The sequence below is a fragment of the Canis aureus genome, chromosome 14 (genome assembly GCF_053574225.1).
Source record: "Canis aureus isolate CA01 chromosome 14, VMU_Caureus_v.1.0, whole genome shotgun sequence".
Classification (NCBI taxonomy): domain Eukaryota; kingdom Metazoa; phylum Chordata; class Mammalia; order Carnivora; family Canidae; genus Canis; species Canis aureus.
Window position 1 is genome coordinate 6,237,200 of NC_135624.1, and position 27,183 is coordinate 6,264,382.

The following is a 27,183-nucleotide window of genomic DNA, read 5'->3' on the forward strand; positions in this document are numbered from 1 at the left end:
GTAAGTATAGGTTGAAAATCTGACTTTTTAACTAATTTGAGAAAAATACGCTGTCTTTTTTGGGGGGAGAGGGGAAGGGAGACTGGGGAAGGGGGGAGAGGCATTGCCTATTTACTTCTTAAAATAGAACCATGAATATATGAAACACCTGTTTAAGATTCTGATAGTATTAGTGTGAGTTGGAATGGACTTTCCTTCCCACACTCACCCCAAATCATTGTTTTTAGTTCTCAGTTCATTGAGCCCCATAAAATAACTGCTTTCTGTACTTCTTGGATCTAACTTCTCAAAGAAGCAAGGAACAAAGGTAGTTTTTGCCTCCTTCCTGAATTGCCAGGAAGATAATTAACATAAGATCAGAGGATTCTTTTTTCATTTTTTTCATCTGTAAAACAAAGTTGAAATAAATGATCTCTGAGGATAAAATCACCTGCTGCAACATTTTGTGCATCTCATTTTCTCCCTCCAGAGGGGTCTAGACTTGGTGGTGGCTCAGAAGCAGTGATGGATCTTAGCAAGATAAGAAAGTACTGGGCACAGTGGGACCTGCTTCCACTCTCATGCCACCCTCATCCTGTTACCAAAATAAAAGGTGAATCTTTTAATAAAAGATGACAGAGAAACAGACTTCTGGCAGGTGGGAGGAATTCAGAGGGCCCATGGAATTCAGAAGGGCAACTAGGAATAAAATCAGTAGTTTACCTAGAGGACACCTGCACAGCTTCACTGTGGGCTGATACATAAAGGATATAAGAAAATTAGATAAAAAGAGCTGGCAGGTACTCTGAGAACTCTTTCCAGGGAGAGCCTAGGGAGTGGGTTACTCGGGGCAGGTTTGTGGAGCGAGAGTGAGGCAATATCAGAATGGATGGAACACTGAGTAAAATTTAGAAAGCTGAGATACTTAAATGGGATAACTTCTCCCCCTCCCTCTTGCTCCTCCTCCCCTCCTTCTTTCTTCTTTTTTTCTTCTCCCTCTCTCCTCCTCTTCCATACTCCGTTTCCTCTTAATAAAACATAATTCAGGGACACCCGTTTCCAGACAGTATTATGAAGCCAATAGTTTAGTAAGTGTTTAGAGAAGGTATTAAATAATACATGGATGAAAAGAGTATCTGTGGTTCGCTTCAATTATAAGATAATATATTATTTCACATCAGGCACTTAATGACCATTCACTTAGGTCTGGAATAAAATCTCCTTCTGTTACTGAGTTTTATATATATATATATATATATATAGGATTCTCTGAAGTCAGTCTTCTCTGAAGTCAGTACTGATACCAGGACGAAATAGATAATGATAGATAGATAATAGATAGCCCTTGGAAGGTTTACGTGTTGGAGGACTTTTTATAGGTTACATGACCCTTGAGGTACATTTATACTTCCTCTGCAGACCATGATTTTTTAGCTGCTTTGAAATCTTGGTGTCTACTTTAAAAAATATGTATATCTTACATATTTTTGAAAGCATTTTAATAAAGGACAGATGCCTCAGTAGAAATATGGTCAAAGAACATGAGTAGATAATTCACAAAAGCTATAAAAAGCTAGGTTTGGGGAAAATCCATTTCTAGGGGGATTATAAATGAATACAAACTTTCTGGAAGGTACTTTGGCAAAACTGGCTGAAATGGTACTACTTGTTGACAACACACCTGAATTCTAGTTATAGCCATCTGTCTTACGGAAATAAACGAGGATATTAATTGTAGCATTATTTTTGAAAGTGAAACATCCGAAAAACCCTTATGTGCCCAACTACCAAGGATTGGTTTTAGTAAGCTGTGCTCAGTGAGACGGGATACTCTGGAAGCTTTATAAATCATATTATGGAAAAATATTTAATGGCAGGAGAAAATATTCATGACGTATTTTACTGGAATGTTTATAGCATAGAAAATAAAACCTAAATAATAATAATAATAATAAGGCCACAATAGATCAACAGTAATTTGCTTTCTGTAGAAGAAATCATAGGTACTTCTGTCTCTGATTTGTGCCTCTCCATGTTTTTCTAGTTTGCATTATGAGCTTGTACTGCTTTTGTAATAAAAGAGAAATATTTAAAGGTTATACTTTAAAACAGTCATTCTGCCAGGGATTTTTTTTTTTTTTTTTTTTTTTTTTTTTTGAGTAACACATATGTACTCTAAATAAAATGGAAAAATGTGCCTGCTTACTGGTTCAAGGTAGAATGTATTGGCTCCCCCACAGAAGAGGCACTCCACCTTGCACTTCACTGCTGGTGCACCACATGTGTCTTCTGCACTGTGCCTCACTCACCTGTAGATTTGTTGACGTTATGTCTCAACAACTCTGTATTTTTGGATTTGCCCAATGATCAGATTCCAACTATTTTCCAGAATAGCACAAATGGGTGTAGGAGTTTCCAACCTTCGTATAATTTGAAGCAGAGGAATGACTAAGAAGGACAGAGTATGTAGGCTGTGCCTGCGTAGCTTCCCTTAAAGAAAATTCTCTGTAGGGGAGAAAGCCTTCACTAAGACTCCACCCAAGTGTTCTTGGGAGAGGCTCTGGGTGGTGAATCCAGTTGTATTTAATCTTTAGGAGTAACAGGGAGAGCCCAGAATACGGCTTCCTTTAAGAATAAAAAGCAGTTGTAGGCAAGTTTGAGTTTCTATTTTTTTTTTTAACCACAGTTTATTTTTTTCCATAACGTAGACTTGCATTTTCCCTGGAGGGCCCGAGCGTGTGACTCATCTACCTGCTTCTACAAGCTGGTACATAGATCATGCCAGATGCACGCTGGAGTCTGTTAGTTAAGCTGTATGAGATTGCATCACTGGATTTCCTGCAGGCTCTTTCATGGAGCCTTTGTAGAAAATGTGAAATTATTTGCTTATCAACATATCCAAGGAGCATCCACAGCAGGAGAACAAAAAGTACATGATGGGAACTTGAGAGAGAAAATAGCCTTACAGAATCACTGAAGTTATGTCAGGAAGGAAAAACAGAAAAACAAAAAAACAAAACAAACAAACAAAAAAAACGAGGGGTGGGGGGAGAAGCTTAAAAAAAATGGAAATTGAACTTTGCAAACAGGAGCAAACCAAAACAACGTTTGGATGTGGGAACAACACAAGAATTTGTGAAGCAGAAACTCATATGGTGGGTAAGCCTTTTGGTTGTGGATTCAAAAGTGAAATTTGCAATTACCTCTTTCTCTCCTAGGCCTCCCTGGTTTCCCCTCCCCAACACGCTCCTTCTTTTTGTGCCGAAATTCATCAGACCTCTTATACTCTGTCTTACATTTTCAAAAATCATTATTTTCTTTGAATGTTTAAAGTCTAAATATAAGCACTTATTCTTACAGAACTTGTGGGAGAGATGAATGAAGGACTTTTTTTTTTAATCCTGTATTTATTTTCAATTTTAATCAACAACCCAGAAGGTATGGTTTGTATTCTATTCAGCCACACAAAACCTCAATTTTGCTTTTTGAATTTGCCCACACATTTTTGGGACACCATTCATTTGACTGCTTCTAGTGTCCTAAAATCGAAATAAACTGGGGTAAGCGATGGTTTTTCTCTTTCCTCTCATTTGAAGGGCCCATATGCTTTTTTTTGTCTTCCTGATCCTTCCTAAACAATGAAATATGTGTGTGGTAGATACCTGGGATACATTTAATTACAAGTCGCAAGTTTTTCTACTGCAGGATACCCATGCTTGGCCAGGTGAATAAAATTGCACATTCTATTCAGAGCTTTCAGGACTAACCAGATTTTGTTGTTGCTGTTTGTTGTTGTATCACATATTCCTGGAATATGGAGGAAATTGAAAATGTTATGATTCCGAGATTCTTACTGTACTGGACATATGATGGACTATTTTATAAATCACTGTTTCTGAATGACCCACTAAACTGCTTCCAAGCCCATCTCCCAGGTGGACTTTCATTATAACTATTTTATGAGGCACTTTGGGATTTGCATGTGTGTTTTTTTAAAGCACCATTTCTTGGGGAGACTTTTTTCTGATTATGAACATAATATAGAGTCCTGAGGAAAACTGGAAATTAGAGAAAGGTATATAGAAGAAAAAAAATCACTCATAATTCCAGGATCCTAATACTATGTATTTCCTTACAGTTTTTAATAAGTGCCTGCATGTGAATATGGTTATAAAAGAGCATACAAGTTATGACAACCCCCCCCCTTTTTTTTTACATCACTCCTGCCACTCTGGGTTTTCATTTAATGTTACATTATTAGCATTTTACTAGTCTTTTAAATATTCTTCCACATAACGCTTAAAGATGAAATCAACCATCTTCTATTTTTATTTAGGTTGTTTTGCTTTTTCATTATTATAAATCATGCTTATACACAAATCTTTGTATCTTTGGTTATTACATTAGAATAGGTTTCTGGAAGTATTGAAAAGACATAAATATTTTTAGGTTCTTGATTCATAATTTGAAAATGACTTCTAGAAAGATTATAAAAATTTTTCTCCCAGCAGTGTTAGTGTCTTGCACATCGTGTCATCAGTAAATGAGAACTACAATTTTTTTGTCCATTTAAAAGGCAAAATAAAAGTGTATTTTTGTTGTAATTTTCAGTTTCATAATTAATGAAGTTAAACATTTTCTCAGATGTTTATTGGTCATTTATACTTCTTTTTATTGAAGATCTGGCTCACCATAGCATATGTATATGGTTGTGTTGTTATGGTCCTGGATGCGGGGGCCTTGGGGCTGAGATCTAGCTATGCTTCACTCTGGCCCCTGCCCAGGGAAAAGGGTACCTTCCACCATCTGTACAAATGCACCATATGGGTTAGCAGCGCCCTTTTCTTATTTTCCACTCATTAAAACAAACAAACCCTGTGATGCTGATATTTTTATTATTGATTTGTGAGAACTCTTTACACACCTGTAATTATTAACCCTTTTGTCAAAATTCTGGCTATTGTTTCCCCAACTTCTTGTCATTTAATTTCATGATTTAAAACATGTTCAGAGCTTTATGCTTTATGATGTCAAATCATATAGCTCTTGTGTGTATGTGTGAGTACTTTCATGGCTTTCATGATGTGCAGTCTGAGATCAACCTTTAGGGGCTTAACTCATTACATTTTTTTCCCTTTATTTTAGCCTCAGTTTTAAGGCACTTGGGGAAAAAAGATCCTTGATAAGGTAAATTAATTCATACTTACTTGTAAAAACATTAGAATATGCAATCATTTTCAAAACTACCACACAGAGATCTGAACACTACTAACACTTTGACGTCTATATTTTTACTGTGTTGTCTATATACATACATACAAATGTGTGCAAAGATGAGATAGTAATTTACATACTGTTTAATAACTTATCTTTTACATGAATATTGATCATGGGTAACTTCCCATGATGATAAGCATTTTTAATAGCCCCATAGTTCTACATGGAATGGAAATGTCCAAATTAACCAGTTCCCTATTGTCATACATCTAGATTTTTTTTCTCAGTTTTTTACTATTAAAGTGAATATTTGCATGATTATCCTTTGAGCTAAATTTTCACATACTTCTTAGTTATGAAAACTAAGTTAGTCCTTGAAAAACATTCCAGTGAATAGAAATCCCTGATCATTTGCATGCTCTTCTTAAAGGCATTTGGCTCATATTTCCAAATTGCCATCCAGATATTTTCTCCTCATTAACACTCCCACTGACAGTATATCTGAGAGAAGGATTTCTCTCGTTCCTTCCCAACAATGCATATTATCCTCTTTTTAGTCTTTGCCAGTTTGGTAGGGTAAAAATGGTAAGTTATTTGGGACTGTATTTCTTTCCATTTACTAAAATCGTGTTTTCTATCTCAGGAGAGCTTTATTATTATTATTTTTTTAAGATTTTATTTATTCACGAAAGACACAGAGAAATCGGCAGAGACACAGGCAGAGGGAGAAGCAGGCTCCATGCAGGGAGCCCGATGTGGGACCCGATCCCGGGACTCCAGGATCACACCCTGAGCTGAAGGCAGACACTCAACCACTGAGCCACCCAGGCATCCCATGTTTTGTTTTTAAGGTGTAAAATATTTTGATATCTTAAAAGCTCTTGTTGGGATTCTGTAGACAGTTTAGCGTCAGTAAAGAGACTGTTAGCAGAACATTCAGGCATGGTCTCTTCTCCCAGTCACTGGGTCTGAGAACTGTCCCTAATGCACAGCATCCATTCTTTGCAAATGAAAGCAATGACCCAAGTCTGCACTCAATCTTCCTAACCAAAGTTCACAAGTTCGGGGAACTGCACCCAGGGACAAGGAGCCTATATCTCCAAGCTGACTGATGATGACTGAATAGAGGATGACTATATTCAAACAACAACAAATAAGTGGTCACCACACACATCTATTCCACCTTGTGATTTATCGAGTGCTTGTTGGTCAGGCACAGAGCTGGGCACCATGCCAGGTGCTGAGACCCCAAAAGATGAAACAGACCACTAGTGTAAGGTCTGAGAACCTTAAACAATATAATTAGAAAAAAAAAAAGTAATTTAGAAAAAAATGTACACTTACCTTCCATTTTGGAAGCAATTAGTTGTGGGAAAATTGGAGGCAGGAAGGTCCAGAATAAGACAAAATAGTGCAAGTCTTCAAATTTTCTGCTTTATTTTGCTTTGAAAAGACCTGTCACTTTATTTCATTTCTGACTTGGTCAGGCTTTCATCCTTTTGCATTTTTAAGGGGGTCTATTATTAGTGGTTTAAGAAACACTTCAGTAGGGACGCCTGGGTGGCTCGGCGGTTGAGTGCCTTCCTTTGGCTCAGGTCATGATCCTGGAGTCCCGTGATCGAGTCCCACATGGGGCTCCCTGCATGGAGGCTGCTTCTCCCTCTGCCTGTGTCTCTGCCTCTCTCTCTGTCTTTCATGAATAAATAAATAAAATCTTTAAAAAGAAAAAAAAAGAAACACTTTGCTTGTTTATCTAAATAGTAGGGCTATTTAGAATGGAATCACTTTTCAAAGATAAATCTCTAGGGCTCTGTAATTAAACTTTATGTTAAAAAACTTTTCTAGAGCAATGGGGTTAGAACAAATTTGTGTTCTTTGTCATATACATGTTGCTTGAAGCGTTAAAGATAGCATCTGTGGAAACTGGAAATTTATGGAAGTGATTTGGTACTTTTCTCGTTTAGAGATTTTACTTATTTATTCATGAGAGACACTGAGAGGCAGAGGGAGAAGCAGGCTCCCTGCGGGGTGCCCGATATGGGACTGGATCCTAGGACCTGAGGATCACGCCCTGAGCCAAAGGCAGACGCTCAACCACTGAGCCATGCAGGTGTCCCAGATTTGGTACTTTTCTAAACATATACAACATTAAAACATCTAGGACAATTAGAAATTTATTTTAAAATGTTGGTGGCCGACTGCATTAATCAGGAACCCGTATCTGGTTTGTTAATTATGGAGGATCTTCTCTTCAATCTTCCTCTTATGGTTAACCTTTTGGATATACAACTTTTTTCTTCCTAGAGACCTAACAGAGGGCATGAAAAGGAAAATTCAGCTAAATTAGTTTGGCTACTGATTAAGGAGGAAAAAAATATTTAATTCCAGTCGAAGGTGGAACTCATTATTCTAAATATATTCTTTGATTATCTAGGATTTCCTGTGATCTGTGTTACCCTTTCTCCTGTTATTTCCAATTTTCCTGAAGCTGTAAATTTAAGAGTTGTTTAATTAGGAAGTCTGCCATTTGCAAGGTAGAAATAATGGCCTTCCCCCATAAAAACTATAAAGCACTATGCCAAGGAAGGGCAATCTTTAAGTAATTGGTCATATTGCATGTTTTTCTCTTTTTGCCAGTCTGACCCTAGAAGTATTTGTCCATGACTTTATGATTTTTTTTCTAAATATTTTAGTGGCTAAAGATCATTACCTGTGTGTTTGCTATCATTGACTATATATTTAAGGAGAAAAAAAAACAAGTACCCCTTCTGTAATTCTTTTGCTCCTACCATTTTCAACAGAATTTTGAGTTTGTTGAATAGCATTCTACATATGTTTCTAGGTATTATATCACAAATTAATGTGTATGTATTTGAGATTTTTTAAAATTTTCATTTTTTCTACATAAACGATTTTATACATGTTACATGATTTTTGATTGTTTCATGTCAATTTAGAAAACACTTTTTTTTAATGGCTGCACAGTATTCTACAGTATGAATATGTGTGTGGCTAAAGGATGAATTCATAGAAATGAGGCAAAGGCTATGCATATTGAAAGACAGATTGTCCCCCCAAAATGCTACTTTAATTTATATTCTAATCAATAATGTTTGAATATATCCATTTCTGCCTACCCTCAAGCAGTGGATCTTATCAGTCTTCAAAATTTTTCCTAACATGTATCTATTCTCTTACTTTATATTTCTTTAATTATATTTATTCATTTTTAAGATTTTATTTATTAGAGAGAAAGAGCATGAGTGAGGGGAGGGGCGGAGGGAGAGGAAGAAGTAGAGTCTCCACTGAGCAGGTTCACCAGTGTAGGGCTTGATCCCCTGACCCTGATCATGACCTGAGCCCAAGTCAAATGCTTTAACCAAATGAGCCACCAGGCGCACCTCATGTATTTAAAAGCCGTTTGTTTTTTTTCTCTTCGGTGAATTGTTGATGCTCTTTGCCTATTCTATTTTGTTGTTGGTCTTTTTTAAAAACGGCTTTGTTTAGGTGTAATTGATATACAAAGAATTACATGTATTTAATGTGACATTTGTACATACCTTAATGTACAAATCAGTGAGTGTGGACATATGCAAACACCTGTGGTACCATCACCATAATCAAGATAATAGACCTATACAACACCTCCCAGAGGTTTTTCTGTTCGTGTGTGTGTGTGTGTGTGTGTGTGTATGTTTATGTTAAGAATACAACATCAGATTTACCTTCTTAAGAAATTTTGAAGTGCATAATACCACATTGTTAACTACAGGGACTATGTTGTATAGAATTTATTAATCTAGTATGATTGAAATGATAAACCAGTTGTATAACAACTCTCCCTTTCCTTCCCCAGCTACTAGCGCCAATATTGTATTCTCTCTTTCTGTGAGCTTGGCTACTTTAGACACCTCATATAAGTGAAGTCATAGAGTATTTGTCTTTTTTTTTTTTAAGATTTTATTTATTTATTCATGATAGACATAGAGAGAGAGAGAGGCAGAGACATAGGCAGAGGGAGAAGCAGGCTCCATGCCGGGAGCCCAACACAGCACTCGATCCAGGGACTCCAGGATCGCGCCCTGGGCCAAAGGCAGGTGCTAAACTGCTGAGCCACCCAGGGATCCCCTGTCTTTTTGTATGTGTCTTATTTCACCTAGTGTAATGCCCTCCAAGTTTATTTATGTTGTTGAAAATGGCAGGATTTCCTTTTTTTTTTTTTTAAGGTGAAATAATATTCCCTTGATGTATACATCACGTTTTTCTTTATCCCTTCCTTTGTTAATGGATACTAGGTTATTTGCATATTATGCCTACTGTGAATAGTAATGTGATGAACAGTGAAATGAAAAGATCTCTTTAAGATCCTAATATCAATTCTTTTCAATAATATACACAGAAGTGAGATTACTGGATCACATGGTGCTCTTGGCTTTTTCCTGATGATTTTTTTTTTCCTGATAAATGTTAAAAGCTTTGTATGTACTCAGAGATTAGCCTGTTGTCTACAAGTTTGTCATGTGTCTTTTGACTGTGTTGTGTTTTTGGCTTTGCAAAGATTTTTAATTTTTTGTTAGCTTAATTCGTCTGTTTTCCTTTTTTTTTTTTTTTAAAGATTTTATTTATTTATTAGAGAGAGAGCAAGAGAGAGATCATGAGCAGGGTGAAGGGCAGAAGGAGAAGCTGACTCTGCTGGGCAGGGAGCCCAATGCGGACTCCATCCTGGGACTCCAGGATCATGACCTGAGCCAAAGGCAGACACTTAACTGACTGAGCTGTGCAGAAGCTCCATGTTTTCTTAAATGGCTTCTAGGTTTTATGCCTTGCTTAGGAAGGCTTTCTCTGTTCTAAAGTTTCAAACAACCCCTCCTCCAACACTAGTTTCTTCCAAACTTTATTCTGGCATTCTCTGATTTAGGATTTCACATTTCCATTGAAAGCTTTGATCCATCTGGAATTTACTTGATGAAGAAGTGAAGTAGAATTTTTTACTTGATTGCTTTTCTAGATGGCCACCCTATTGTGTCAGTACCACTTATCGAATAACACAAACTTCCCTTTCTTATTTAAAATCCAGCTTTTATCACATATTAAATATCTATGTGTCTTGGGACTGTTTTCAGCTCTTTTATCTGTTCCACTGACCTAACCATTTATGCTTCAGAAGCGACCACGTACCTATTTATTCATTTATCTCTATATAATGTTTTCATATCTGAAAGTGCCGTTCCATCTCATTACTCATCTTTTAAAGTATCTTCCTGGTTGTTTTTCCCTTTTTTTTCTTTTCATTTTCATTATAAAGTTTAGAATCAGCTTCTGGGTTCTCAAGAAATCCTAATTTGGAAGTGGGGAAGAAGGAAGTGACTACATTAAATTTTATGGATAACTTTGGTATAGAGTTGATATTTTATTAGTTTTATAAATTATCTTTTATTAATTTTGTATCCTTTGGTGCCTGAGTGGTTCAGCTGGTTAAGCGTTGGCCTTGGGCTCAGTTTATGATCCCAGAGTCCTGAGATCGAGCCCTGCATCGGGCTCCCTGGTCAGGGAGCCTGCTTTTCCCTCTCCCTCTCTGCTCCCTCTGCATGTTCTCTCTTCTCTCTCTTTCTGTCAAATAAATAAATAAAATCTTAAAAAAAATTTTTTGTATCCTTTATTAATTTTATTAATATTGCTAATACTATATCTATTTAAGAGCAGAGTATGTCTTGCTTCGTGTATTTTAATCTTTGATGTTTCTCATCAGAGATAATAGCTCTTGTGCATTTATTGTTAAGTTTATTTTAAAAACTTTTCTTAAAAGTGTGTTTTTTTGGGTATTATTTTTTATACTTTTTTTTAAAAGATTTTATTTATTCATTCATGAGAGACACAGAGAGAGAGAGACAGAGAGGCAGAGACACAGGCAGAGGGAGAAGCAGGCTCCATGCAGAGAGCCTGACGTGGGACTTGATCCCGGGTCTCCAGGATCACGCCCTGGGCTGAAGGAGGCGCTAAACTGCTGAGCCACTCAGGCTGCCCTGGTATTATTTTAAGTGGAGTCTTTCTTTCTTTACATGTCTTAGCTGGTTTTATATAGGAAAGATTGATTTTTTTTTTTCACATTTTAAAAATTTAAATTCAATTTGCAACATACAGTATTAACACCCAGTGCTCATCCCATCAAGTGCCCTTCTCATTGCCTGTCACCCAGTTACCCCATCCAGATACTGATTCTTGAATGTTATTTTGTAACAAGCCACCTTATTTTATTGATTTTTGCTTGTAATAATTGTTCCCTCAATTCTCTTGGGTATCAGTCATGAGGTCATAGTGTGTGTAAATAATGTTTATTCATCTCTCCCAATTTTTAAACCTTTTACTTCATTCTCATTTCTAAGTGTATCAATTTGTCACTATAGAGCAATGTTAGTTAATAGTAATAGGTGTGAGAGTGGACATCCTTGTCTAATGTCCTCAGGGTTTCAGCATTAAATATGATCTAGTCTTTGGAAAGCTCCTGGTTTTATGTGATCTTGTACCTGACTACCCGTATGAACTCCTCTATTCTAATATCTTTCTATCCATTTATCTCCCCCTTTCCTCTCTCTGAGTCTCAAATTGTCCATTAAGTAATTATGTTGTCTACAAAATAATGATGATCTTTTTCCTCTCCTTTCAGTATTTCAGATTTCTTTCTTCTTCTCCTTCTTCTTCTTCTTCTTCTTCTTCTTCTTCTTCTTCTTCTTCTTCTTCTTCTTCTTCTTCTTCCTCTTTTTTTTTTTTTTAAGATTTTACTTATTTATTCATGAGAGACACAGAGAAAGAGAGAGAGAGGCAGAGACATAGGCAGAGGGAAAAGCAGGCTCCATGCAAGGAAGCCTGATGCGGGACTCTATCCCCAGACCCGGGATCACGTCCTGAGCCAAAGGCAGACGCTCAACCGCTGAGCCACCCAGGCATCCCAGTATTTCAGATTGCTTAAATCTTTCTCTCTTATTACATTGCTCAGGATGTCAAGTACAACATTGAGAAATAGGTAACAGAGGCCATTCTGTAAAGGAAGTGGTTGTTATGTCTCACTTTTACATGTGGCAGTACTATAGGTTTCTTGACTCTCAAGAATGATTTTCATATTATATTATTCTCTTACTGTAATGATATCCATTAATAAATTTCCTAAGTGTTTTTGGAGCTGTCTTGTATTCTTGGGATAAGCCTTGTGTGGTCATGATATAAAAACATATTGATAAATTCAGTTCATCAATATTATTTTGAGGATTTTAATGGCTATATTCACCCCAGTCCCACTACATACTGGAATTAGGATCTTTGTGACTTTGGGTAAGGCCCTTTAGTCTCTCTATGCCCCAGTTTCTTCTCCATAAAACAGGAATAAGAGTAAGAGATCTTGCCTCCCAGCATTGGGGTGAGGTATATAGGTCCACGGTACATAGGAAACACTCAGTGAACTTCCTTTTCATTGTCATTGTTACTGATCCTGTTCTCTTGCTTCCTGTGTGTGTGTGTGTGTGTGTGTGTGTGTGTAGGTGCATGCAATCTTTTGCGTTTTAATATCCACGTTATGCTATTTTGCTGATTAGAATGAGTTGGGACTCTTTCCATGTCTTACTATGCTCTGCAACAATTCACACAATGTTGGAATGATCTATTCCTTGAAGGTTGCCTGTGCCTGATGAAGGTCCTTGACTAACCTTTTAGTTTCTTGTATGCTTCCTTTGTCTATTCAGGCTGTCTACTCGAGGCCAACTTTCAGCATTTATATTTTCCAGGAAATCATCAGTCTCTGATCTTTTCTTTATCAGTGGTATGTCTTCTAATTTGTCACTCTTTTTTTGTTAATTGAATTTCCTCTTCTACTATTACCTTCACCCCAGCCCCACCCTTATATACACATACACACACATTCACACACATACACAGACATACACAGAAGACAGCTCATTATCACCTTTATGGATAACTGACTAGAAAAAATGGGGCCACAGGAGAAAAGACTTAGGCAGTGATTCATGTAGATAGAACTGGGACCAACACTTGAAAATGAGATTTTGTCTCATTTCAGTTAAAATATACATAAGATTTTGGCTCAATTTATGTATAAGTTAATTCAGATCCTCCAAGAAGCCATCATTAAGATGAGATTAAATAAGTAAGGACTTGGGACGCCGGGGTGGCTCAGTGGTTGAGCGTCTGCCTTTGGCTCAGGTCATAATCCCGAGGTCCTGGGATCCAGTTCCACATCAGGCTATTTTCAGGGAGCCTGCTTCTCCCTCTGCCTGAGTCTCTGCCTCTCTCTCTCTCTCTCTCTCTCTCTCTGTGTGTATCTCTCATGAATAAATAAATAAAATCTTAAATAAATAAATAAGGACTTTATGAAGGAAAAGCCTTATCCCAGAGTCCTCTAAGGGAGTGTTGGGAGGGCCCTGGGTAAGGCAGGGAAAGCCTCAGGCCCAGAGGCAAATCTGACCCTGAATGTGGGAGAGAGGGGGGAATTGGGTGGAAGCCTCTTGCCTGCCCAGCAGTCTATGGAAGTGTCCTCAAAGCCTTCGGAGTCCCAAGTTTGTGCCATCAGAGCGGTTCTGCACCTGTGTTAGCACTCAGGCTGAGTTTAGTCACTGGTGGGGGCCGTCTGTGGGAGGGCTGGCTTCAGTGGCAGCTGGGCCGTTGTCTGTTCCCTCTAGGCTGCTGGAGGTCTACAGGGTGCACGTGGATGTCCATCACAGAGTAAAAGCTTCCTAACAATGAAAGCTTTCTAGCAGGGCAATGAATCATTTTGTAAGGTAGAGACTTCTTACTGGAGATGTTTAAGCAGAAGGATGTTGTGCACAGGTGTAGGGTGTGCTTACTTTTGAGAGAGAGTCTCTGTCCTTCTGTTCCCACACTCCCAACCCTTCCTTTTCTCTCTTCTGTTCTCCCCTTCCTCTACTTCCTGCTCTTCCCACCCTGCATCCTTCTCATTCTCCTCCTTTCCTCTCTCTTCTCTTTGTCTCTTTTTCTGTCCCTGTCTCTCTCTGCATACCCTCCCCCCCCCCCACACGCATGTGTGCACAGTCACAGGCACACGGTTGGGGTGTGTATAATCACTCTTCCTATTTCTTAGGCTTTGTTTACAAATAAAAAGTTTCTTTTAATATTGAAATGAAACACTTCAGCACCTCCATCCCTTCCCCCTCCGCTCAGGCTGCCTCCCTCCATCGACTCCCACCACCCAGGGTCCTGTCTCTTCATTAAGCTCATGAATCTTGCAGGTTCCTTGGGTCAACATTTCAGTCCTGGTTCACAGCAGTCAGGAAAATAATACTGTGACATGGGGCCAGGGAGCCTCCATTCCTTCTGCCCTTTCTGCTTCTGCTGTCCTTTGGAGTCACTGTTGGAAACCAAGGTGTGTTGTTTGTGGGTCACTAAATTTTCAGGTTTTGATGAGAGGCAGTTTAAGGGTGCTTTGTCCCCCCTGAGGCACACCTATAGTGCTGGAGGCTGGGGCAGGAGAGACTGCCTACATCAAGCAGGTAGGATGCCCACGAAGACCTGCAGATCACACCCAAGGCATCAGCCTGATGGGCCCCTCTCCTTCTGGTGAGGTTCCCAGTAGAAACTCCTGGTGGGGCACCTGGTTGGCTCAGTCAGTAGAGCATGTGACTCTTGATCTTGGGGTTGTAAGTTCAAACCCTATGTTGGGTACAGAGATTATTTAAAGAAAATAAAATCTTTAAATCTTTTAAAAAGAAAGCTTCCAAAAAAAAAAAAAAAAAAAAAAGAAACTTCTGGTATCTTTTGGCAGCTGACTGGCATTGCAGTCACTTCCATCTACCAGGGATGGCTTAATAATTTCAAACTTTCAAATGTCAATGTTAATAGCTAATGTATAGTCTTACTGTGCCACAGGTAGGAGTCTAAGTGCATTACATGTATTAACTCAATTATTTCTCCCATCAGACCTCTGAAACTTGATGAGAAAATGGGGCACAGAAAGGTTAAGTAACTATGCCCAGGGTGCCTGAGCTAATTGGCAGCAGAGCTGGGATTAGAAGCCCTGAGGTCTGTCTCCACTTCTGAATTTAGTCATCATGCTTCCTTGCCTTTGAAAGAGAACAGGCTAGGTAGGGGTCATGATCCCCTTCTCAGGAGAGTCCTGTGCCCACTCACCTACTTTATTTCACCAGAAAGTTGGTAGTTTGGTGGGTGAAAACTGGCCATCATGAGCTGCTTCTGGGCTGCAGACATGCTTCATATGGTTCATATAGTGTTTTTGTAACATGTATCTTTAATTTTTATCAAAAAAATTACTTCGTTTAAAGTATTGAACAATACTAAAAAGGCTTGTGAAAAACAACAGTTTCCTAAGACCCATCTGCTCCCTGGATTCTGGTCTCCAGAGGCAGCCATACTGAGCTTTCCCTTCGTACTCGCCTCCGTATGTCTCAGTAACAAATACTTCATCCGTTCATTTTAGGTATTATCTATTGACGTCCAACCGTGGAGAGGTTTTTTTGCCAACCCAAATCAAAAATAGTGTTATTAATTCTGATGTCTCTGAGGCAAAAGGAAAGAGAGGAAGGGAGGGAGGGAGGGAGGGAGGAAGAGAGATGGAAAGAGAAGGACATTTCAGCCTCAGGTCCGAGTCAAGGGGCTGCCCTGGAAGGGCGGAGCAGGCCGCGCGGGGGCCCCAAGGGGCACCAGCCCATGGTTTGGCTCCTCAGGCCCCACTGGGAGGCTGCCTGCTTCAGTTTGGGGAACCCAAGCTCCGGACTAGGAATGAGAGAGAAGAGTCAGGACCATTCAGTTCTGCTGCCCTGGCTATAGCCAGAAGTCGAAGGTCCGTGCGGAAGCCAAAGCCACTGAGTTTCCTGGTGCATTCGAGAAAGCCAGAGGCCAGGGTTACAGAGTCCTGCGGTGGCACACGAGGTGATGCTCCGGCGGAGGCTTGGCAGCTGGCCTTGTGCTCCTCGGCAGGGTCAGGCCTGGCTCGGGAGCGCTGGGCTGAGCGGGGGCTGCCCGGGGCTGCTCCGGGAGGTGAGGCCCCGACGCGGATGCCTGGGCTGAGGCGTAGGGCGCCCACGACGGCGGTGGCTCCCTTGGGGCTCCCGCAGGCTGGCCCCCCTCAGGTTCTCCCGTCCCTCTGACCCCCAAGGCTCCACAGCCGTCGGACCCTCAGGACCGAGGACGCAGGGCCGGGGGCCCGGAAGGCCGGCATCCGTCAGTGGGGCCGGGGACGCAGGGGGCCGTGCCGGGCACGAGGGTGGCGGCGGCGCAGGGCAGCGGCGCGGCTCTCCGCGGCTCTCCACGGCCGCTCAGGCGGGCCGCCTCCAGCACAGTCCTCGCCCTCGCCCTCGCCCTCGCCGCCGCGGCCGCTCACGGCCCTCCAGGCCTGTCCAGGCAGGCAGACGCCAGACGCCAGAGGCAGAGGCCAGCGGCGGCCGCCGTCGGGCGCGGAGCAGCGCTTGGGAGGCGGGGGCGCCCGCAGGCCCGCGCTCAGGCGCCCGGCAGGCCCGTGACCCCGTGACCCCGCGTGCGCGGCGCGGCGCGGCGGCGGCGGCGGCGGCGCTCGGTGCTGGTGCTCGGTGCTCGGGGCTGGTGCTCGGGGCGCTGCTCCCGCGGCGGACCCCTCGGCGGCCGGGCCCCACGCGGCCTCCCGCCGTGCCGGAGACGGGGTGCAGGAGCGGAGGTACGTTCGCGAGTCCCTGCCTGTCTTACTCGTACTTTATCTGCCATCGTGCTGGACTGATAGTTTGGTTAGATACGGAATTCTTTTTCCTCAGAGTTTCGGAGGCGCTGCCTCAGTGGCGAGATTCCGAAGACGCTGACCCTTTGCGTGGGACTTTTTTTTCTCTTTGGAAGCTTTTAAAATCCGCTTCGTATCCTTGGTTTTCCGAAATTTCATGATAAATACCTTGGTTGCCCCCCGCCCCGGCTTTTGTACTGGGTATTCCATGGACTTTCTGATCTGGACCTTCAGGTGCTTCTGTTCTGGAGAATTTCCTAATGTTACTTCTGTGATAACCACTTAACATTAAGTTCTCTTTTCTCCGAGGCCCAGTGGCTCAGCGGTTGAGCATCCGCCTTTGGCTCAGGGCGTGATCCCGGGGTCCCGGGATCGAGTCCCGCCTCGGGCTCCCTGCACGGAGCCTGCGTCTCCCTCTGCCTGTGTCTCTGCCTCTCTCTCTCTCTGTATCTCCCGTGAGTAAATAAATGAAATCTTTCAAAAAAAAAAAAAAAGTTCTCTTTTCTCATTATGGAACTCCTACTTTTCTCACGCTGGGCCACTTGGACTGCTTTTCCACTTGGCTCACGTTTTCCCTCCTGTTGTCTCTTTGTCTTTTACTCTGCTTTCTGGAGTTGCTTCATCATATGAACTTTCCATAGGATTTTTGACATTTTAGTCATACCTTTTTTTTTTTTTTAAGTTTACAAGAGTTTTTTCTTTCTTTTTAAACAGCCTCCTCTTTTTACAGTATAGGTGCAGTGAGCTCTTTTATCACTCTGAGGATATTACATTTATTTTCCTCTGGTTTTTGCAGAATCTCTATTACCTGAAACCTCTTGTGTTTTTGTTGCAGCCTGCTTTTGTGTTGACCATCATGATCTTGCCTCTCTCTTGAGCTGTTAGTGGCTCGGTATTTGATGGCTGAGTGCAACAGCTACTCAGTAGCTGGTTGGAAGCCGTGTGTCTAGAGTGGCAGCCGGGGCAGCATTGGGCTGGCTCCTTGACTGGCTCATTTCTCTGAAGGGTGACAGGCAGTGCGTTTTCTTTGGGTTACCCCCCAAAGTCAGTATCTCTAGGTCTTTTCTCTAGTGACTCCAGAAGCCAGTGACTGTCTCCAGAGGACTCTGTGCTTATAAGTGAGGAAATGGGATTTTGGAAACTGGTAGAGTGAGGAGAGTCTCATGGTTTATTATGTTGTCTTGTCACACAGTCCCTCTATTTTTATTCAAGGGCCTTATCTCTCTCCAGTGCTTGGTGCCCCCAAACCCAGGGCCTTTTGTGTGCAGTATTACCTGAGAATTCACTGTCCATCTACGCTAGGATGTGGGAGAGGTAGATGGTAGATGCCTGACTACTGGGGGTGGGAAAAGAGATTTAGGGAGGGAGAGGCTCACTGTTTCAATTATTATTATTATTTTTAAAAATTGTATTTATTTATTCATGAGAGACAGAGAGAGGTAGAGACATAGATAGAAGGAGGAAGAAGCAGGCTCGCTGCGGGAGCCTGATGGGGAACTTGATCCCACGACCCCAGGATCACAACCTGAGCCAAAGGCAGACGTACAACCACTGAACCACTCAGGTACCCCTCTTCCAATTACTTTTAACCAGCTTCCTGTTTTCAGCCACTCCCCACACTCCTACATTCCAAGATCCAGTTTGCTTCTAATTCCTCCAGCTTTCGTGTTCTTTAGTACTACATGATGCGCTCTTTGTATATTCCTCTATATGCATTTAAACTTCATTTACTCCACCGTGCTGGGGCAGTTGCCACTTTTCTAATTTACGTCTCTCTCTAAATTGATTTTTCTGATGGGCTTTTGCCTCCTCTCCCAATCTTTTGACCTGTTTACCATTTTAGTGGGGTTTCTGATAATATGTTCAACCTGCTATATTTAACCAAAAGTCTCTCAGGACTCTTTATACCATTTCCCTTTACTTCGTTTGGCATTCTGCTTCTGGGATATTTATTATCTCCACATTTGTTCCTCTTTGTCCCTGATTGTCTAGAATCTAGTGACTCTTAATTTCTGTTTCCCTTCTACATTCACTGGGATTATCTCAGGCCTTTCTCCTGTCATTGATTCCATTTTCAGTTCCCTTTTTGTTCTACTAATACTGTTGTTCTGGTCCTCTCTTTTCTTAGCTCTGCAGTTATCTTTTCTACCTAATTCTGTTGTGCCATCCCCTTTGTACTTTCGTTTTATGGAATTCATGTTCTTATTATATTTTATAGTAGAAAGCAACTTCTGGGAATTTTATTCTTTTTGGAAGGGAGAGATTAGTTCAGTTTTCTTATGCATGCTATGTTCTTTCGTTATTTGATATCCTGTAGCATTTTTTGCCCTTTTTTTTTTTTTGCCCTATTTCTATACCCCTTCTTTTTGACTTGTTCATGCTTGATTTGTTCTATTCAGACCTTGTTTTGTTATAGTCAAAATGAATGATTTCTTTAGTGTCTTCCCCCCATCTGAGACCTGTTTGCATGGCTTTTTAAACCCAGCTTGAAGCCTAGGCACTTGAAGATGTGGCAGTGTGGAAAAAGTTCAGCTTGGCCTTGTGTAGCCTATGAGTGACTTGGTGAAATGCTCTGTGTGGCATTGACTCTACATCTGCAGGAAGGCATCCTTTTCTGGTTCCATTCTCACTCCCGATAGCCACTTGGGTTAAAAGGAAAGGGTACCTGAAAATGTTGGCACCATTGTTAGTAATTCGTAGTGGAAAATTGTCAGAAACTTCAGCTAGAGCTTTTAATAGTCTCTCTGCCTCTTCTCCAGTTTTCCCTCCTTCAAAGAATCTTGCTGAATTTATCTACCATTTTGTTTCCATTTCTGCTAAGTTCCTCTTCACTTCTGGGAATATTTATCAGCGATTTCTTCTTCCATTCAACCTAACCCCTCTGGCTAGACCAGAGCCCCCAGGACAACAAAGTTGGCAGAGAGAGGGTCCAGACAGCTGCCACGATAATGTCAGCAAGTCACAAAAGCCACTGGGACAAAAGACTGTGCTGACTAGCAGTCCAGTGACTTCTTCCTGTCAAAGAAATCAGAGTGTGCACTGTATTTGATTGAGCTCTGTAGGACTTTTTTTATTGGGCAGAATTCTAACATTTGTTGAGGAATCTGTGTAATTTTTTAAAATGCCCACTTTCCTTAGCAACAAGACAGACAAGATGAGGTTTTCATAGAGGGTTGGCTAATATGAAAATTACCACACTGACATTTGTCTTTTCTTCAGACTTTCAGGTATGTTTGAAGTAGTTCGTTACAAGCTTCACAAGCATTGTAATTAAGCAGCTACAATTCCTAGAAAGCTTTATGTCTCCTACAACCCCACCTCTATTTCTAATTGGCTTAGCACAGATTTGGCTATAGCATCTGCATAACATGGTTGACGTCAGGGAACAGAACCGCACATTTTCCTGCAGCAGTGACTCTAGGCAGGGGAGGTAAGGCTAACCTTGGATTTACCAACACCATGCTTATTCACACTGATCTTGTCACGTGGTTAGCAGGAGAGTTGGAGTGTCCGCAGAGTCCTAGATGTTCTAGAGCTTCCAGGCTCAAAATGATCCTCTTTATTCATAATGTGGGTTTAGCCACTGTGATTTTGTGCTTTGTCTGTAATATAGCATGCCCTCTTTGAACTCTCTAGTATCTCTTCCCTCCTAATTATCACTTATTAAACTTCCATTGGCTTTTCCCATTATAAAAGTAAACTTGCTAGGGCACCCAGCAGTAGTGCCCACACAGTCTCCTCTTCCCTTAGTGGAGCTCCACCTGAGTTCCAGTCTCTCCTCATGTGTTTGGTCATAAGAACATAACCATTTGGCATGCTGCTGATCTTCATCTTAGGTATTTCTGCTAGTACCTCCATGTAAGTCACTGAAACAACTTACTATCTTTCCATCAATGGCCCTTCAGTACTGAATGATTCACTCTTAACCAACCACATTACGTATCATGGTTGAGCTCATTCTTTTCCTCTTTTCTCCTAGATGAGAAAGACCCCAAGTCCTTTTCATTTCTGGTAAAGTCTGATGGTGGAAGTAATGATTTATCTCAAAAGATTTTCCCAAGCTGTTATTCATCTGTCCTTGGGCTTACCGAGGAAATATTAGTGAGAATGTTCCATAATTTGGTGCTTTAATTTCTGTCTCCTGTATTGCTCTGTGTGAGGCACATTGGTACCAAAACCTTCTGTTTCTTCGCTTTAAGCACCATCTGTTGGACTTTGTGACATGGCATCATGCTCCTTCACTGATGAAATTTTGAGGTACACACACAGATATGCTATTTTTTCCTCATTTTTGTTAGGTCTTATGAGAGGGAATTTGTATTACAGCCTCACTTTTATGTGTTTAACTTGACATTCTTACACACTTTTAGTGTTTAAGTGGTCAGAGTTATCTGTTTTTTTCTTCATGGATTCTTCCATTGTTTCTTTGTTCAACAAATTCTTCCCAAATCCAAGAACAAATTAAATATTTATTTACATATTCTTCTATATTTTAATATGTGTGATTGAATACTAAACTGCATTTAAAAATTGTCTGGAGTTTATAGTAATGGTCTCAAGTAAGGATCTAACTACACAGACACACAGATGAAATAAAAACCCTCATCTGCTTGCCCCAACATTGTTTATTCCAAGAGAAATTCCTTTAGTCCCTTTCCTTCCTACTTCTCTCCATCCTTCTTTCCCACTCTTCTTTTCTTTCCTTTTCCTTACTCTTCTTTTTCCTTCCTTCATTATTTTAAAATTTCTTTAAATGTATATAATTTTATACACACACATAATTTACATAAATGCACAGTGTAGTTGTATTATACACAGTGTTTTTTTGTGCCTTGCTTGAGTTGTTTTTCCTGCTACTGCTTTCTGCACTCCTCCCCTTTACCTACATCACACACACCACACCCCGAAGTGTGTGTATGTAAAGATACAAGTGTGTATATATATATATGTGCACATTCCTATTCATTCACATAACATGTACAAATGTAAAATTAGAGAATCTTTTAAAACTTCAAGCACAGAGGAATAACTGAGTGTTTCTGATGTTTTTCCAGAAGAAGATAAACAAGTAATTGGTTCTTATTTTTCTCATAGTGTTCTCAGAAGCCCATCTAAATTCTAATGAGGTGGGCAGCCTGGGTGGCTCAGCGGTTTAGTGCAGCCTTCAGCCCAGGGCCTGATCCTGAAGACCTGGGATCAAGTACCATGTCAGGCTCCCTGCATGGAGCCTGCTTCTCCCTCTGCCTGTGTCTCTGCCTCTCTCTCCCTCTGTGTCTTTCATGAATAAATAAATAAAATCTTAAAAAATTCTAATGAGGCAAACCAAAGTTTCATGGTTTTTCTTATTTCCAGCATTTTTATTTTAGGTGAAGTTTATTATAGAGTAAAGCCTACGTATTTTCTCTATTTTGTTTTAGAGGAGGAACATCTTGTGTTATCAGTGTGTGTAGTGTGGACTTTGTATGGGCTTTCACATTACTTCCGTGTGTAACATTTATGGGTCTGTAATCTATTTCCTTATCTATTAAGGATAGAGGTGTAGTCTAACGTTTTTACCATTGAGTATTTCTGTTAATTTTGAAGAATATGAACTAATTCACATGTTATGTCAGATTTTTCCTGTTAGGTTCAGATTAATCCTTTATCTCTTTGCTGGACCATTTCAGTGGTCTTGATTTCCTAGCACCCTCTTTTCTTTTTGATCCATTTACTGCAGCTCCAGTGATCTTTGCAAAACACACATTTGATCAGGTTGTTCTGTTGCTGAAGACCCTGTCTACCTACCCCATCCACCTAGAAGAAAGTTTAAAATTCTTGAATTAAATGATAAGTCCCTGCATAATCTGGCCTTTGCCTGCTTTCTTCCTTGTTGAAATGCTGTGGTCCAGTTATACTGCCCTTGAGTTAGTTCCTTGACTGGGAGAAGGTCCATCCTGCTTCAGGGACCTTACATATGCTATTCCTGCAATGCCCTCTTCACTTTTCCTTTTCCTTTTTTTTCCATCTGACTGATTTCTCTTCCTTCGAGTCTCACTTTTTTTTTTTTTTTCCTAAAAAGAGAGAAAGTGCAGAGTTGGGAGGACCAGAAGGATAAAGAGAATCTTTTTTTTTTTTTTTTTTAAGATTTTACTTATTTATTTGAGAGAGATCGAGGGACAGAGAGAGAGGGAGCAGACTCCCCCTGAGCAGGGAGCTTGATGACACATGGCTCTATCCCTGGAAACCGAGATCATGACCTAGGGTGAAGGCAGATGCTTGATGACTGAGCCACTCAAGCACCCTGGGACAGAGAGAATCTTGATGTGGGGGTCCATCTCCTGACACTGAAATCATGACCTGAGCCAAAATCAAGAGTCGGACACTGACCCAGACACCCCAGAGTCTTAGTTCCCCAGTAACCCAATCCTAAACAGCTCATCTCAATCTAAACTAGGTCCTGTGTTTGTTTGCACTCTCTGAGATGAAGGTTCAAAGATGGAATTAAGCCTGCAAGAATTTCATTAGGGCAACCACCTGTGAGAAAACATGGAGAGGAAGCTGGCAGTGATGGGAAGGGCTCTCAGACCCTCAAGGACATCTGGCCCCCCAGTGAAGGAGAGCAGCAAGGTGTGTTGAGTGGAAACCCTCAAGACCCCCTGTATTCTTTTTTTTTCTTTTTTTTTTTTTAAGATTTTATTTATTTATTCATGAGAATACACAGAGAGGAGAGAGAGAGAGGCAGAGACACAAGGCAAAGGGAGAAGCAGGCTCCATGCAGGGAGCCCGACGTGGGACTCGATCCCAGGTCTCCAGGGTCACGTCCGGCGGCGCTAAACCACTGAGCCACCCGGGCTGCTCGACTCTGCTGTATTCTAAGGAAGGTTCAGCAAGGCCACTGGGGAGTCTTTTTTTTTTTTTTTTTTTTTTAAGATTTTATTTATTTATTCATGAGAGACACACACAGAGAGAGAGAGAGAGAGGCAGGGACACAGGCAGAGGGAGAAGCAGGCCCCATGCAGGGAGCCTGACATGGGACTTGATCCCAGGTCTCCAGGATCACACCCTGGGCTGAAGGCGGCGCTAAACCGCTGAGCCACCCAGGGATCCCCTCACTGGGGAATCTTTAAGCCAAAGTCAGCCATAAGAGGAGATCCCTGCCTTCCAGGACTGGGCCTGTCCTAGTAGTCCTGCCACGTGTAATGATTGGCTAGCAGCAGTCCATGAGGAAGCATGGCCTTCACACAGATATCACGATAGATTTCAGAGCTGGCAATGGGCCCTTGATCATTATGGAGAACGGTGAACTGGAGGCCAGCACAGGATCCACATAATTCTTTTATAGCGCCCTGTGCTTTTTCTTCATTAGCACTTGTCAAATCTGCAGTGGTGTACTCATCTGCAAAAGCTTCACCAAGGCAGAGACTGAGTCTGTGCCTTTTTATCACTGTATTCCAGTAGTTACAGCGATACCAGCCCATAGTTGGCATTCAGTCAATGTCAATCAATGTCTTAATTTCGAGGTTTATGAAAGAAGTGCCCTGTGTATGAAATACATGCCTTCCACAATACAGTTTTCTGTTACATCTTTAGACCTGTTCTCCTGTATCTAAGGATTGGAGCCTATTATGGAAAAAAGTCCTCAAATGAGAGCACTGGGATTAGATTTTTGTTGGTTTCTAGTAGAAGCTCTGGTGATAAGATTACTGGAAGAAAGAAAGATGGAAGGAAGAAAGGAAGAGCTGGCTGATATTTTGCACAAAATAGGAGATGCTTTTTAAAATTCCATCTCTCTTCTAAGTAGACCTTTTGGTCACAAATTGGGAGGGTTCACAGAATAGAAATCTATTCTTGAAAGGAATCAGAGGGAGTTTTTCCAGTGGGGTGAAGAGGGAAAGGCGCACAGTAGAAGCCTCATACTTTGGAGCGATGAGTCAAATAAAGGTTGCTGTGACCAGCCTTTATGTGTGAAGCAGAGAAAGGAAGATCAAGAATTCTGGATGCCACAGAGAAGAATATGCCCAGCTTATTAGTTCTTTTAAGCTAATTCCTTCAATCCAGTACTTGTCTGTCAGCTTGGATGGTCTTTTCTTTCATTTATATTCAGTTGCATAAGCAATATTAAATAAAATCTAAATAGAGACAAATCACTGACAGTTCCATCTGCAAATGTTCATTGTTTTAATTTTATTTTTCTAGTTCATGACCTTATTTCCTTACTTATTGACTCGCATACTTACTTGATTAAACACTGTAATAGGATAGTCATCAATAATCAGTCATCAATAATCAGTTAGTCATCAATAATCAGTCATCAATAATCATCAATAATGCCCCTCCATTTGGGTGTGTCTGAGGTTTTTTTCATAATTAGCCTGGAGTTACGGATTTTTAGAAAAGAACACCGCAGAGGTGAAGTGTCCTTGTCGCATCATGTCAGCATGTGAATGAATGACATCATTAGTGATGTCAACCTTCATGACTTGGCTAAGTAGCAGCTGACAAGTTTCTCTACTGTAAAGTTAACTTTTTTCTCTTTCCAAATAATTGAATCAGTTTTGATTATATTTTTTCTAGAAGTATTTCCATTTTGTCTAAGTTTTCAAATGTATTAGTATTAAGGAATTCAGAAACTCTTAGTTGTACTGCATCTGAAATGATGTCTTCTTTTCTTCTCTAAAATTTGACTGTCTTGCCAGTTTGTTAGTTTTCTTTGTCGTTTCAAAGAACTGACTTTTGATTTAATTTGTCCTTTTTATGTCTTAATTTGTTTTATCTTTAGTAGATTCTTCTTTCTTTGGAGTAGTTCAATTCTTTTTTTTCTAATGTGTATACTTTGCTCTTTAACTTTTAGCTTTTATTCATTTCTGATAAAAGCATTCAAAGCTAAAAAATGTTTTTACCTTTAGGTGCCGATTTATGTATATCTCACTATGTATAGGGTGTATTTTATCATTTAGTTTTAATTTTTAAAAATTTCTCTTAAGAGCTATTTTTTAACCTGTGAATATTTGGAAGAGTGTTTTGTAATTTTTAATTGTAGAGCATTTAGAATCCATCTTTTTTGTTGATTTAGAATTTAATTATGTGTGGTCAGAGAATTAAGTTGATATTATAAGAATTCTTTGAAATAGACGTTCTTGTTTAATGGCCCAATACAGTGTCAATTTTCTTATGTATCATGGGAGCTTAAAAATTTCTTATGTATCATGGGAGCTTTCTCTTTTAAAATTCATTTTGAAAGCATCTATCTTTTAAAGGCAAGGTTAAATCATTTTCACTATTGCGATTGCTGATATATAGGTTCTTATTATCCCCGTGCTATATCATCATTTTTATTCTTATTTTTTCATTGAAAGATATTTCTTTTACTGTTATTTTTCTTTAGCAATTCTCTAGAATAGCAGTTCTCAAATGTTTTGTTCTCAGAATCCCTTTACACTCTTAAATTATTGAAGTCCCTGAAAAGACTGTTTGTGTGGATTATAAATAGATACATGTTGAGCCTTCCATATTAGAAATTAAAGATGAGCAATTTTTAAAGATATATTTACGTCTTAATTAAAATAATAATTATATACCTAATACGTATTAACATAAAGTGAAAAATTAAATCTGAAAAAAGAATTTAGTGAGAAGAGTGGTATTGTTTTACGTTTTGCAATTCTCTTTAATACTTGGCTTAATAGATGAAGGCTGGGTTCTCATCTGCTTCATTCAGTTTTTTGCAAAATGTTATTTTGTTTGAAGTGTGTGAACAGAGTCCAGCTTTACACTGATAGTTAGAAAAAGAAAGCATTTTTTATAGCCTTTCCAGACAATGTAGATATTCTTTGATATGGTCTCAAAATTTGACAAGTGATTTCTTTTTAAAGGTTAGTTGCAGTGTGGAAACCAAAATCATGCAGTGAACTTTCTGTGACGTTACAGTCCCTAGGTTTGTCTTGCACTTTGAATGGATATTTTACATGTGTGTGATTTCATAATGTCATGTGTTGGTATTTGGTAATATTGGTTGACTAAGTTAATTCAGATCTTCCAAATGTTAACATGTTTCATGATACATTAATAAAAAATCACATCTGTTAATATCTCCATCGATCTCTTTGGAAATCCTTATCTCTTATCAGTAATGGTGGATGCAAATTTTTAAAAATTATAATTTTGGTTTGAAAGCTCAAATTTTATCATTGGCGATAAATATTGCCAGTTGTTTTCCTTGAAGTGACAGAGTCACACTTGGTTTCGTTTTGAGAAGATGTCAGGCAAACACTCAAGTCTGA

At 40.1% G+C, this 27,183-nt stretch overlaps 1 protein-coding gene across 5 annotated transcripts in view; it reads left to right on the forward strand.

The window, feature by feature from the left end:
• The window catches only part of GRHL2 (grainyhead like transcription factor 2), a 158,240-nt gene that overhangs the window by 8,180 nt on the left and 122,877 nt on the right, over nucleotides 1-27,183 (forward strand). Inside the window, exon 1 of one of the 5 annotated variants that reach the window (XM_077846814.1) lies at nucleotides 16,765-16,867. The exons of the other annotated variants lie outside the window; for them this stretch is intronic. The gene's annotated coding sequence lies outside the window, so the exon portion shown is untranslated. Of the gene's footprint in view, nucleotides 1-16,764; nucleotides 16,868-27,183 lie in introns of those variants that run through there. 5 annotated transcript variants of the gene reach the window in all.